Source organism: Oncorhynchus kisutch, linkage group LG3, assembly GCF_002021735.2.
Source record: "Oncorhynchus kisutch isolate 150728-3 linkage group LG3, Okis_V2, whole genome shotgun sequence".
Lineage (NCBI taxonomy): Eukaryota > Metazoa > Chordata > Actinopteri > Salmoniformes > Salmonidae > Oncorhynchus > Oncorhynchus kisutch.
The window spans coordinates 20,862,511-20,878,258 of record NC_034176.2 but is presented as its reverse complement, the minus strand read 5'-3'; the positions used below and the strand labels follow the sequence as shown (position 1 = coordinate 20,878,258).

At 42.0% G+C, this 15,748-nt stretch overlaps 1 pseudogene; it reads right to left on the bottom strand.

Moving 5' to 3' along the window:
- Positions 1-1,813: 1,813 nt before the first annotated feature.
- Positions 1,814-3,326, bottom strand: LOC109873309 (4-hydroxybenzoate polyprenyltransferase, mitochondrial-like; annotated as a pseudogene).
- Positions 3,327-15,748: the final 12,422 nt, after the last annotated feature.

The window sequence follows — 15,748 nt, the reverse complement described above, 5'->3', positions numbered from 1 at the left end:
GTTCTGCCTTATTATTATTTGACCATGCTGGTCATTTATGAACATTTGAACATCTTGGCCATGTTCTGTTATAATCTCCACCCGGCACAGCCAGAAGAGGACTGGCCACCCCACATAGCCTGGTTCCTCTCTAGGTTTCTTCCTAGGTTTTGGCCTTTCTAGGGAGTTTTTCCTAGACACCGTGCTTCTACACCTGCATTGCTTGCTGTTTGGGGTTTTAGGCTGGGTTTCTGTACAGCACTTTGAGATATCAGCTGATGTACGAAGGGCTATATAAATACATTTGATTTGATTTAATACATTTTAGAATAAGGCTGTAACCCAACAAAATGTGGAAAGTCAAGGGGTCTGAATACTTTCCGAAGGCACTGTACAAGTACTTAAAGCCAAAGCTCACATATATTAGGAGGATATTGGTGTGCACCTATCTGGGTTGGGTAAATACTCAGATTGTCAGAAGGTGTTGAGGTGTTGTGCTCTGGCAGAGTACAAACATGGATTATTTTGGAGCAGTTGTTATCATACTTCAGATCATACGTTAATAATGTCACTTTAATAATGTTTACATATCTTGCATTACTCATCTCATATGTATATACTGTATTCTATACTATCTATTGCATCTTAGCCTATGCCGATCTACACACAGAACCTGTGGTTAGCTCTATTATGTTTATTTTTAATCCTAAATAACTTCTTAGTCCTTGCCGATGGCAAGCATACCCATAGCATTATACAGCCAACAACATGCTTGAAAATATGAAGAGTTGTACTCAGTGATATGTTTTGTGATTTGCCACAAACACAACGCTTTGTATTCTGGACAAAAAGTTTAATAATTTCTTTGCCACATTTTTTGCAATGTTGCTTTAGTGCCTTTTTACAAACAGGATGCATGTTTTGGAATATTTGTATTATGTACAGGCTTCCTTCTTTTCACTTCGTCATTTAGGTTAGTATTGTGGAGTAACAACAATGTATTTGATCCATCCTCAGTTATCTCCTATCACAGCCATTAAACTCTAACTGTTTTGAAATCATCATTGGCCTCATGGTGAAATCCCTGAGCGGTTTCCTTCCCCTCTGACAACTGAGTTAGGAAAGACACCTGTATCTTTGCAGATACACCATCCAAAGCGTAAATGATAATTTCACCATGCTCAAATGGATATTCAGTGTCTGCTTTTTATTTTCACCCATCTACCAGTACATGCCCTTATTTGAAAGGCATTGGAAAACTTCCTTGGTCTTTGTGGTTGAATCTGTGCTTGAAATTAGCTTATTAACTGAGGGATCTTACAGATAATTGTATATGTGAGGTACAGAGATTTGTCAGTCATTCAAAAATCATGTTAACCACTATTGTTGCACACAGAGTGAGTCCATGCATGTTTCCTCCTGTACTTATTTAGGCTTGCCATAACAAAGGGGTTGAATACTTACTGACTCAAGACTTCCCAGCTTTTCATTTTTAATAAATGTGTAAAAAAATTCTCACAACAACATTTTATTTTGACATTATGGTGTATTGTGTGTAGATCTGTGACACAAAATCCCATTTTAAATTCAGGCTGTAGCACAACAAATGTGTGAAAAAATTATTATAGGGTTGATTTGTTGTTCTTGACCTTGATTTTCCTAGAAGCCAGGGATCTTAAAGCCACAAAAAGTATTGCCCAATATGAGCTTTATTGAGAGACAACGCCTAATACAGTACAGACTTACACCACCCATTATTTTGTATTACTCACAGGAAACTGGTTAGGGGAGGACGGCTCATAATAATGGCTGGAATGGAGTGAATGGAGTGGTATCAAACTCTTGGAAATAAAGTGTATCTTCTTTCTTTCCACACATTTCCACAGACTATTCCCAAGAACAAAAGTAGTCCAAGGTTTCTGATTGAAATCTATTTCTTCCAGCAGTCCTCTGGTTTGTTGATGTCTAATGTGTAAATATACCCAATTAAAAAGAAAAGCATCACAATTAGTCACATAAAATGAAAATAATTGTTGGGATGCATTGTCACTAACAGGTATTGTGGATTGATTTCAGTTGAGGGTTCTTTGTAAAATGTCAACATAACCATGGCCAAAAACTGAAATGTTTGTACATAACATATCAAATATACCCCCACCTGAAATGTGAGGTGAATAGCCACAGTGTTGCATAGTAAGGCAGGGTCTGTTCTGTGTTGAACCCAGCCACAACCAGCCTTAACATCATGGCCATCATGAACCCACTGAGCCAAATGTTGGTGTGCTCCTGGAACCTCAATGCTATAGACTTGACCCCTACTCTGATATCGTCATCTTTGTCCCGGCGACAATAGGAAGGAATGCAGCAATGCACACATTATAAAAAGTTGTCATTCATAGAATAATCTAGAATATTCTTTAACGAACAGCATGAACTGAGGAAGTACAAACTTTTGTAATAGCAGTGTTAAATAGGCACAACATGACAGTCATAGCACAGGTGTACACCTAATACCTGGTGGGCATAGATGGTGTCATAAATGGATGTCCACACCACTCCTGAGAAATACAGTGGTAGGCACACTGACCAGTCACAGGAGCCAAAGACAGCTGACCAACCAAGCAGTTCTCAACCAATTGAAGGTCAGTCCTCAGTGGCCTTATGGTTAGTGTCCACCCTGAGATTGGAAGGTTGTGAGTTCGATCCCTGACTGAGTCATGCCAAAGACTGTAAAAATGGGAGTTCTATCACTCAGCATTAAGAGAATAGATTGGGGGTGAGGCCCTGCGATAGACGAGCGTCCTGTCCAGAGGGTGTACTTATAAATGGGCCCCTGCTCCTGTGAGCGGTTCTGGCTCGCACAAGGCAAGGATACTTATTTATTTTACTCTCTATAGCAAAGGGGATGCTAGTATTTGTGACAATTGAAGCAATGCAGATTCATGTTTTCAAAGACAGACCCAATACAAGTTGTGGCCAGTAGGTGATGCTCTTCATTAGTGGATGTGTGACTACCTGAGATAGGGAAGCAGCTCCAAGGGCTATGCTGTGAACAGGAAAATCACATAACTGGTTTTAATTTGCTGTGTTCTGCTCTTAGACAAGACAACACTCCGGTCACGATTACAATGTGCACTTTCACAATCTAGCCTAAATTTATATCTAGAGAAGTCTTTCACAGCTTTCTAATATGTTCTTCAGTTTCAACGGGGAATGTACATGTAATAATTGAGGCAAAGTAGGGCCCCCAGTACCAGAGAACGCTGACCTCCCAAGAAGAATAGGGCCTGCATCTGAGATATTTTCGCTGCAGCAAGGGGCCGAGTAGCTGTCCTGTCAACCTGCATTTTTATACAGTCAAAGTCTTTCAATTAAGTCCTTTGATTTTGTACATTTCCATGTCAGTTTATTCTTTAAACATTTAGACAGTTTACCAGGACACATACTCAGAGCATGCGCTAACCAGCTGGTAAGTGTCTTACTGACATTTTAAACCTCTCCCTGACCCAGTCTGTAATACCTACAGTGCCTTCAGAAAGCATTTACACCAGTGGAGGCTCATCAGTGGAGGAATGGGAGGACCATCCTCCTCAGTAAATAAAAGTAATAATAATAATAATGAAACAATAAAAAAGTTATTCTTTTTGATAAAACTATACTAAATATATTCACACCAACAAATAATTTATTAAAACACACTGTTTTGCAATGAAGGTCTACAGTAGCCTCAAAGCACTCTCATGGGTAGCATAATGGTGTACCCGGAGGATGGCTAGTTTCTGTCCTCCTCTGGGTACATTGACTTCAATACAAAACCTAGGAGACTCATGGTTCTCACTCCCTTCCATAGACATACACAGTAATTATGACAGCTTCCAGAGGACGTCCTCCAACCTAACAGAGCTCTTGCAGCATGAACAGACATGTCCACCCAATCAAACAACCTGGTCTCATAGACTAGATGTAACATAGTAAATGTATCACGCGTATCACGTGTATCACGTGAACGTCTAGCAACCCAAATGTTGCAAGTTCGAATCTCATTGAGGATAACTTTAGCCATTTTCAACTACTTACTACTTTTTAGCTAATTAGCAACTACTTTGCATGTTAGCTAACCCTTCCCTTAACCCTAACCTTAACCCTTTTAGATAAACCTTCCCCTAAAGCTAACCCTAAACTTAACCCTTTAACCTAACTCCTAAATTTAACCCCAACCTTAACCTTAACCCTAACCCCTAGCCTAGCTAACATTAGCCACATAGCTAGAATTCCTAACATATGATACATTGTGCAAATTCGTACCATATTGTACAATTTGCAATTTCGTAATTCATGAATTATAATTCATAACATATTATACAAAGTGGGTGATGGCTATCCACAAATTAATACATAACATACAAAACATAATATACCCGACGTGGATGTCGATTAAGGCAGCCCCCCTGCACCTCTCTGATTCAGAGGGGTTGGGTTAAATGCAGAAGACACATTCACATTTAAGTTGAAGGCATTCAGTTTGTACAACTGGCTAGGTAACCCCCTTTCCCTTTCCATACCAATGTCTCGGATTTACAGTGCATTCAGAAAGTATTCCGGCCCTTGACTTTTCCACATTTTGTTACTTTACAGCCTTATTCTAAAATGTATTAAATTGTTATTTTTCCTCATCAATCTACACACAGTGAAATGCTTACTTACAAGCCCTTAAAACCAACAATGCATTTTTAATCAAATCCCCAAAAAAGTAAGATAAAATAATAACAAATAATGAAAGAGCAGCAGTAAATAACAATAGCGGGGCTATATACAGGGGGTACCGGTACAATGTGAGTCAATGTGTCAATGTGCAGGGGGCACTGGTGTCGAGGTAATTGAGGTAGTTATGTACATGTAGGTAGAGTTATTAAAGTGGCTATGCATAGATAATAACAGAGAGTAGCAGCAGTGTGGAGGGGTGGGGGCAATGAAAATAGTCTGGGTAGTCATTTTATGAGCTGTTCAGCAGTCTTATGGCTTTGACTTAGACTTGGCGCTCTGGTACCGCTTGCCGTGCGGTAGCAGAGAGAACAGTCTTTGACTAGGGTGGCTGGAGTCTTTGAGATTTTTTGGCCCTTCCTAGATGTCAGGAAGCTTGGCCATGGTGATGTAATGGGCCGTACGCACTACCCTCTGGAGTGCCTTGCGGTCGGAGGCCGAGCAGTTGCCATGCCAGGCGGAGATGCAACCAGTCAGGATGCTTTCAATGGTGCAGCTGTAAAACCTTTTGAGGATCTGAGGACCAATGACAAATCTTTTCAGTCTCCTGAGAGGGAATAGGTTTTGTAGTGCACTCTTCACAACTGTCATGGTGTGCTTGGACCATGTTAGTTTGTTGGTGATGTGGACGCCAAGGAACTTGAAGCTCTCAACCTGTTCCTCTACAGCCCCTTCGATGAGAATGGGGGCGTGCTCGGTCCTCCTTTTCCTGTAGTTAACACAATCATCTCCTTTGTCTTGATCACGTTGAGGGAGAGGTTGTTGTCCTTGTACCACATGGTCAGGTCTCTGACCTCCTCCCTATAGGCTGTCTCATTGTTGTCGGTGATCAGACCTACCACTGCTGTGTCGTCGGCAAACTTAATGCCTGGCCGTGCCTGGCCGTGCAGTCATCAAATCAAATCCAATTTATTTATATAGCCCTTCATACATCAGCTGATATCTCAAAGTGCTGTACAGAAACCCAGTCTAAAACCCCAAACAGCAAGCAATGCAGGTGTGGAAGCACGGTGGCTAGGAAAAACTCCCTAGAAAGGCCAAAACCTAGGAATAAACCTAGAGAGGAACCAGACTATGAGGGGTGGCCGTGCCGGGTGGAGATTATAACAAAACATGGCCAAGATGTTCAAATGTTCATAAATGACCAGCATGGTCAAATAATAATAATCACAGTAGTTGTCGAGGGTGCAACATATCAGCACATCAGAAGTAAATGTCAGTTAGCTTTTCATAGCTGATCATTATGAGTGAACAGGGAGTACAGGAGGGGACTGCGCGCACACCCCTGAGGGGCCCCCATGTTGAGGGTCAGCATGGCAGATGTGTTGTTACCTACCCTTACCACCTGGAGGCGGCCTGTCAGGAAGTCCAGGATCCAGTTGCAGAGGGAGGTGTTTAGTCCCAGGGTCCTTAGCTTAGTGATGAGCTTCCAGGGCACTATTGTGTTGAACACTGAGCTGTGGTCAGTGAATAGCATTCTCACATAGGTGTTCCTTATGCCCAGGTGGGAAGGGGCAGTATGGAATGCAATACAGATTGCATCATCTGTGGCTCTGTTGGTGCGGTATGCAAATTGGAGTGGGTCTAGGGTTTCTGGGATAATGGTGTTGATGTGAGCCATGACCAGCCTTTCAAAGCATTTCATGGCTACAGACGTGAGTGCTAAGGGTCGGTAGTCATTTAGGCAGGTTGCCTTAGTGTTCTTGGGCACAGGGACTATGGTGGTCTGCTTGAAACATGTTGGTATTACAGACTCCGACAGGGAGAGGTTGAAAATGTCAGTGAAGACACTTGCCAGTTGGTCAGCACATGTTCGGAGTACACGTCCTGGTAATCCATCTGGACCAGCGGCCTTGTGAATGTTGACCTGTTTAAAGGTCTTACTCACATCGGCTGCAGAGAGCGTGATCACACAGTCGTCCGGAACAGCTGATGCTCTCATGCATGTTTCAGTGTTACTTGCCTCGAAGCGAGCATTGAAGTTATTTAGCTCGTCTGGTAGGCTCGTGTCACTGGGCAGCTCTCGGCTGTGCTTCCCTTTGTAGTCTGTAATAGTTTGCAAGCTCTGCCACGTCTGAGGAGTGTCGGAGCCGGTGTAGTACGATTCGATATTAGTCCTGTATTGATGCTTTGCCTGTTTGATAGATCGTAAGAGGGCACAGCGGGATTTCTTATAAGCTTCTGGGTTAGAGTCCCGCTCCTTGAAAGCGGCAGCTCTACCCTTTAGCTCAATGGGAATGTTGCCTGTAATCCATGGCTTCTGGCTGGGGTATGTACGTACAGTCACTGTGGGGACGACGTCCTCGATGCACTTATTGATAAAGCCAGTGACTGATGTGGTGTACTCCTCAACCCCATCGGAAGAATCCCGGAACATGTTCCAGTCTGTGCTAGCAAAACAGTCTTGTAGTTTATCATCTGCTTCATCTGACCACTTTTTTTATAGACTAAGTCACTGGTGCTTCCTGCTTTAATTTTTGCTTGTAAGCAGGAATCAGGAGGAAAGAGTTATGGTCAGATTTCCCAATGGAGTGCGAGGGAGAGCATTGTATGGATTAAAGGTGTGTGGAGTAAAGGTGGTCTAGAACTGTTTTCCCTCTGGTTGCACATTTAACATGCTGATGTATAAAAATAATAAAAAATGGAAATATCACATTTACATAAGTATTCAGACTCTTTGCGCAGTACTTTGTTGAAGCACATTTGGCAGCGATTACAGCCTCGAGTCTTCTTGGGTGTGACGCTACAAGCTTTGCACATCTTTGCACATTTGCACTCTGTCAGGTTGGATGGGGAGCATTGCTGCGCAGCTATTTTCAGGTCTCTCCAGAGATGTTCAATCGTGTTCAAGTCCGGGCTCTGGCTGGTCCACTCAAGGACATTCAGAGACTTGGCCCGAAGCCACTCCTGTGTTGTCTTGACTGTGTGCTTAGTGTCATTGTCCTGTTGGAAGGTGAACCTTCGCTCCAGTCTGTGCGCTCTGGAGCAGGTTTTCATCAAGGATCTCTCTGTACTTTGCTCTGTTCATCTTTGCCTCTATCCTGATTAGTCTCAGCTGAAAAGCATCCCCTCAGCATGCTTCACCGTAGGGATGGTGGCAGGTTTCCTTCAGATGTGATGTTTGGCATTCAGGCCAAAGAGTTCAATCTAGATTTCATCAGACCAGAGGATCTTGTTTCTCATGGTCTGAGAGTCTTTTAGGTGCCTTTTGGCAAACTCCAAGCGGGCTGTCGTGTGCCTTTTACTGAGGAGTAGCTTCCGTCTGACGACTCTACCATTAAGGCCTGATTGGTGGAGTGCTGCAGAGATGGTTGTTCTTCTGGAAGGTTCTCCCATCTCCACAGTGAAACTCTGGAACTCTGTCAGAGTGACCATTGGGTTCCTCTCCCTGACCAAGGCCCTTCTCCCCCGATTGCTCAGTTTGGCCTAGGAAGAGTCTATGTGGTTCTAAACTTCTTCCATTTAAGAATGATGGAGGCCATTGTGTTCTTGGAGACCTTTATGCTGCAGAAATGTTTTGGTACCTTTCCACAGATATGTGCCTCTACACAATCCTGTCTCGGAGTTCTACGGACAATTCCTTCGACCTCGTGGCTTGGTTTTTGCCCTGACATGCACTGTCAACTGTGGGACCTTAATTAGACAGGTGTGTGCCTTTCCAAATCATGTCCAATCAATTGAATTTACCACAGGTGGAATCCAATCAAGTTTTAGAAATATCTTAAGGATGATCAATGGAAACAGGATGGACCTGAGCTAAATTTAGAGTCTCATAGTAAAGGGTCTGAATACTTATGTAAATAAGGTATCTCTTTTTTATTTGTAATAAATTAGCAAAATGTTCTTTAAACCTGTTTTCGCTTTGTCATTATGGGATATTGTGTGTAGATTAATGAGGAAAACATTTGACAAAATGTGGAAAAATGGAAGGGGTCTGAATACTTTCTGAATGCACCGTACATAAATGCTCTGAGACAAGGTTGCTTTCTACTTACCCTACTGGCTACTGATGTTGTTCTGTGAGCTGCTCCATGCGACAACCAGTTGAGAGCTGCCTGCTTTTGCTGCCTGCAGATGCTATTCTGTTGAAACTAGGCTTTGCCTGCGGCTCACGTGAATATATTTCACAGATAGTGTAGGCTACTTTGTGCATGATATCTCTATTGTACTACATAATTGATACAGGGTATGCCCCCACCACACCACTGCCAACCAGGCACACAAGGTATGTGCCCAGGGGCCCTGACCTACATGGGGCTCCCATTGATTTTATTAGTCACTCTCACACAGATATCATATAAACAATGCAAAATGTATAGAATTGCAGGAAATTTGCTTTAAAATGTAAAAAGTTTCTCTCCACCTTATGGCAAATTAGTAACGGGACGACCAAATTTTGCTTAGGGCCCCCAAAAGGGCCATTGATTCAGGAAAGGACATTCATTGTGGATTGCAAATGTCAAAAAACACTTAGCAAGTGTGGCATTGTCTGCTTGCTTGCTCCTTCTTACCAAAAATATTGGATTATCTTTGTCCTTTGTCGTGACGTGATATCATTAATGTGATGACTGCTTTTCATCAAATAGTTACCTCATACGTTTAATTATTACCCAATTAAATGAATAATGTAGCAATTAACTCATTAGGAATCTGGGGCACCATGGGAAAAGTTTGTTTAATGAGTTGCCATTTCCCAAAATAACTCAAGAATATCAGAATATCAGAATATATTGATATCATTCCAGTCATCAATTAATAATTTCCTCATATCAGTCTCATTCTGAACGTCGTTGACCTCGTAAATCTGCACAAACCCTAGCCTAAGTGATGAATCAGCGGTACACAAATTGGTTTAATTATTTATTTACTAACTAACTAAATAATCACACAGGATTACCTACACACACACACGGGATAGGTTATATTGATTACTAACATAATGCAACGAAAGGTCCCTAGTGGACTAACCCGATATGACGGCGTGTTACACAATGGAAAGGGGGTGAGAAAAGAAAGAGAGGGAGAGACAAATAGAGTGGACTTATTGTACATACATGTGGAAGCTATGCTCAAAGGAATATGTATCAGGTTTGAAAGTAAGACCCAGATGCAGACTGTGTCGAAGTAACAATGTTTATTACAGCAACAGGGGCAGGCAAATGACAGGTCAAGGCAGGCAGGGGTCGATAATCCAGAGTAGTGGGGAAAAGGAACAGGACGGCAGGCAGGCTCAGGGGCAGGCAGAATGGTCAGGCAGGCAGGCTCAGAGAGCGGACAGGCAAGGGTCAAAACCAGGAGGGCGAAAAAAAGAGAGACTGGGGAAAGCAGGAGCTGAGACAAAACGCTGGTTGACTTGACAAATAAGACGAACTCAGCACCGGACAAACAGAGAACACAGGTATAAATAGACAGGGGATAATGCGGTAGATGGGCTAAACATGAAAGGGGGTGGAGACAATCAAAAGGACAGGTGAAACCCCAGGGGTTTGCGAAATGCCCTCGGGGGTACTCCAAATAAAAATGTGATCCACATTTTCAAACAGCACAAATATATTTTCCAATGGGGCTATAGATTTGGGTGAGGTTTATTTCTCGCCTGAGTAGCCTCGTTTCACCTCCAAAATTAAATTTAAACCATCTAGTGTTCAGCGAAATAACAACGCAACGTCAAATACAGGTAGCCTAGTAAAATAATTAACATCTGAGTTACAGTAATGTTATACAGTGCCTTGCGAAATTATTCGGCCCCCTTGAACTTTGCGACCTTTTGCCACATTTCAGGCATCAAACATAAAGATATAAAACTGTATTTTTTTGTGAAGAATCAACAACAAGTGGGACACAATCATGAAGTGGAATGACATTTATTGGATATTTCAAACTTTTTTAACAAATCAAAAACTGAAAAATTGGGCGTGCAAAATTATTCAGCCCCCTTAAGTTAATACTTTGTAGCGCCACCTTTTGCTGCGATTACAGCTGTAAGTCGCTTGGGGTATGTCTCTATCAGTTTTGCACATCGAGAGACTGAAATTTTTCCCATTCCTCCTTGCAAAACAGCTCGAGCTCAGTGAGGTTGGATGGAGAGCATTTGTGAACAGCAGTTTTCAGTTCTTTCCACAGACTCTCGATTGGATTCAGGTCTGGACTTTGACTTGGCCATTCTAACACCTGGATATGTTTATTTTTGAACCATTCCATTGTAGATTTTGCTTTATGTTTTGGATCATTGTCTTGTTGGAAGACAAATCTCCGTCCCAGTCTCAGGTCTTTTGCAGACTCCATCAGGTTTTCTTCCAGAATGGTCCTGTATTTGGCTCCATCCATCTTCCCTGTCCCTGCTGAAGAAAAGTAGGCCCAAACCATGATGCTGCCACCACCATGTTTGACAGTGGGGATAGTGTGTTCAGGGGGATGAGCTGTGTTGCTTTTTTTTTTACGCCAAACATAACGTTTTGCATTGTTGCTAAAAAGTTCAATTTTGGTTTCATCTGACCAGAGCACCTTCTTCCACATGTTTGGTGTGTCTCCCAGGTGGCTTGTGGCAAACTTTAAACGACACTTTTTATGGATATCTTTAAGAAATGGCTTTCTTCTTGCCACTCTTCCATAAAGGCCAGATTTGTGCAATATACGACTGATTGTTGTCCTATGGACAGAGTCTCCCACCTCAGCTGTAGATCTCTGCAGTTCATCCAGAGTGATCATGGGCCTCTTGGCTGCATCTCTGATCAGTCTTCTCCTTGTATGAGCTGAAAGTTTAGAGTGACGGCCAGGTCTTGGTAGATTTGCAGTGGTCTGATACTCCTTCCATTTCAATATTATCGCTTGCACAGTGCTCCTTGGGATGTTTAAAGCTTGGGAAATCTTTTTGTATCCAAATCCGGCTTTAAACTTCTTCACAACAGTATCTCGGACCTGCCTGGTGTGTTCCTTGTTCTTCATGATGCTCTCTGCGCTTTTAACGGACCTCTGAGACTATCACAGTGCAGGTGCATTTATACGGAGACTTGATTACACACAGGTGGATTGTATTTATCATCATTAGTCATTTAGGTCAACATTGGATCATTCAGAGATCCTCACTGAACTTCTGGAGAGAGTTTGCTGCACTGAAAGTAAAGGGGCTGAATAATTTTGCACGCCCAATTTTTCAGTTTTTGATTTGTTAAAAAAGTTTGAAATATCCAATAAATGTCGTTCCACTTCATGATTGTGTCCCACTTGTTGTTGATTCTTCACAAAAAAATACAGTTTTATATCTTTATGTTTGAAGCCTGAAAATGTGCCTCAAGGGGGCTGAATACTTTGGCAAGGCACTGTACCATCCTTTTTTTTTTGTGTAGAATTTTTTTTTGTTGCCCTTTTTCTCCCCAATTTCATGGTATCCAATTGTTGTTGTAGCTACTATCTTGTCTCATCGCTACAACTCCCGTACAGGCTCGGGAGAGACAAAGGTTGAAAGTCATGCGTCCTCCGATACACAACCCAACCAGCCGTACTGCTTCTTAACACAGCGTGCATCCAAGCCAGCCGCACCAATGTGTCAGAACCTTGGTTAGTCGCTGGTGCGCGATGAGACAAGGACATCCCTACCGACCAAGCCCTCCCTAACCCGGACGACGCTAGGCCAATTGTGCGTCGCCCCACGGACATCCCGGTCGCGGCCGGTTACGACAGAGCCTGGGCGCGAACCCAGGGACTCTGATGGCACAGCTGGCGCTGCAGTATAGCGCCCTTAACCACTGCGCCACCCGGGAGGCCGTTATACCATCCTTAATGACATCACAAAATACTATGATACTAATGATATGACACGATTATTGTTTGGGATCCCCACCAACCATTCCAAACGTTTGGATTTCAAAACTAATGTTTATTTAATGTCCAATCTTTTGATGTTGAAGTTTTGGCGACACAGTCTCTCTGTGTAACACTCAGACATTCCATTCTCAATACTGTAGAGCCAAAAGCAGAGTTTCTGCAAGCTATTTACGATCTGGTTGTTTAGTCATAAAACCGGGGCGTTGTGGCCCCCCTCTGGTGGTTTACCCTGGTAGGCTTTCTTCCAACGGAGCAGTCCACCACAAGAATGGGCAGCGGATGTCTGGGTTGGGGATCACCGTTCCGGACCCGTCGTCTGGTGATCCAGGCTGGTAGATCTGGGCAGTAACTTAGGAAGATGTTAACAATGCACACACTCACAAAATATATAATTATGTTTCTTCCCCAAATGCGTTGTGGCACTAACTGATGGTTGTATTGGAAACTTGTTTATGGCTCTATCACTTCTTAAGTGTCAAAGACAATGAAACAAAAAAATGAATAAAAGCATAAAGAAAAGATATACAAAATATAGTTATAACACCTTAATCATCTAATGGGACTGTATTCCATATGCGCCCACTGTCTTGGTAAAATGACCCTGTCATGGCATTGTCTAATGTCATATCTAGGGCGTTCCTACTTGGTAGTGTGTTGCTTAGGGCACTATCCTAAGTTGATAACTACATGATAAGTCTACAGCTGTAAGGCACCTAGCTTCAGACAGTCTAAAGGGATGACCTATGGACCTCTGGAGAGAAATTGGTGAGTACTGTAGCTGTCGAGTCAAAGACCTCAGGGTAAATGTTCAACTTTACGAAGGCTGGTATTTGGCTTGGACTCTTTAAGTGATCCTAGCATAAAACCTCATTAAATGTTCTGTAGTACTTGTGCGTTTATCCTTACACAAGCGCACATACCAAGGGAAAGAAAACCAAGCATCCTGGTAGGCTGCAACCTGTTCAGGATGAGTCTGACGTCATTAGATCATTTCCATGTCAATGCCTGGAGGTTCGTAAGAATTGATGTCGACCTCAAGACCTATGTTTTTTTGTAACAGTATTTTTTATTGGAATTTCACAATTTTCACCCATATTAAGAGATACAACAACAGAGACAAAGCACACAAAAAACACACAAAAAAGCAGCACTCACTTACACATACCTATGCATATATATATATGCATATATATATGCATATATATATATATATATATACATACATACACATACACACATGCATATACACATATATATGCATACACACATACATACACACACATACATACATACCACACACACCCATACATACGTACACCATTTTCCTCTTCCCGCTCGGTGCTTCTCTCACCCCATCCCCATCATTGCGCCTCTCAATACATACATTTAAACAAACTTACAAACAGAAATTAAACAAAAAAGCTCAGTTTAAACCAAGAAGTTAGGTTCCACACATGGAACGTACAGTGTAGTTCTGAAATACATAGATCCCCCGCCATTCTAAGAGAATCCTTGCAGCATAATAGCTGATACCTCAGGTTCTAGGTCATTTAGATAAGGTTCCCATACTTTGTAGAACTGGTCTGTTTTAGAATGCACATGTCATGTACATGTCAGATATTCCAGAGGCACCCATTCAAATAGTATCTTATGCCAATCTTTAATAGAAGGAACCTTATCACTAATCCACTGTAAAAGGATGTTTTTCCTCGCTGCGAAGGTAAGGATGTTGTAAAGCCTCCTTTTACCCACAGAAGTAACATGCCTACTAGGGAGACCTAACAGTAAAGAAACTGGGTCCAATTCTAGATCAACCCCTAGAATCTTTTCAATTTCTTGCAGAACATCAGACCAGTATCTTTGTATTTTGGTACATGACCATAAACAATGTGTTAGGGTGCCTGTATCAGTTTTGCATTTAAGACACTGAGGGGAAGAGGAAGTGGGGCTAAAAGCATGTCTGCGATTTGGGGATATATGCAATCTGTGCATTATTCTTAATTGGATTGCTCTAGTACGATTACATATAGATATTGTTTTTGCATATCTCCAAATGTCCTCCCACATCTCTTCGTCAATAGTGACAGACAATTCTTTCTCCCACACTTGTTTCACCCTCTGTGTGTTGACAGCAGAAAAGGACCTTAAAGTATCATAAAACAGACTTACAGACATTTTCCTTTGTGGGAAAAAAAGCATTATTTCAATGACAGACACATCAGGGTTACCAATTAAGGTGGGGTTCTTCAGAATATAATGTCTTACTTGTAGGAAGCGGGAAAAAGTCCTGCTTTGGGAGTCGATATTTCTCAACCATCTGCTCAAATGACAATAAAATCTTAGCAGAGGTTCGTTTGGACCTTCCCAGGAAGCGTTGAACTGACCTCCATACTTTGAGTGTGTTAAGTGTAACGGGATTATTGCACTGATCTTCTACAGACTTGAAACATCTGAAAAATAAAAGATCCTGTAAGGGGTATTTTGAAAGAGAAGTCTCAATGTCTAACCAGATAGAGGAGTCATCATTTGAGATCCAGTCAGAAATATAACAAAGGTGGGCACACCATTGATAGAACCTGATATTGGGCAGGTCCAATAGGTCCATAGAATAGGTCCAATAGGTCCATAGGTCCATAGAACTGCAATATTGCCATCTTAAGTCTTGGCTTGTGTTTACTCCATATAAAGGAACTTAGCCATCCATTTACATCCTTTATTACCTTATTGGAGAGTAATACTGGGATAATTTGGATTGGGTAAAGTAGTCTAGATAAAATGTTAATTTACAAGAGGGATATTCTACCCAACCAAGAAATCGGGAGAGAGTTCCAGTGCTCCAGATCCTGTCTTATTGTATCAAACAAGGGAACAAAATTGGCTTTGTACATTTGCTGGAATTTAGGAGTTACAAATATACCCAGATACATGAAACCTGAGGGACACCATTTAAAAGGGAAGGGGGGAGAAGTATTAGGTACAGAGTGTAGGCTACCAAGTGGCATAGCCTCTGACTTAGTTAGGTTAATATTGTAGCCTGAGAATTCGCTGAATAATTCAATAATATTATTAAGAGATGTAATTGAAGTCTCAGGACTAGAGATAAATATCAGGACATCATCAGCATACAAGCTTATTTTATGGTGAACATCACCAATGAGCAGCCCCTGTATAGCAGGCATTACCC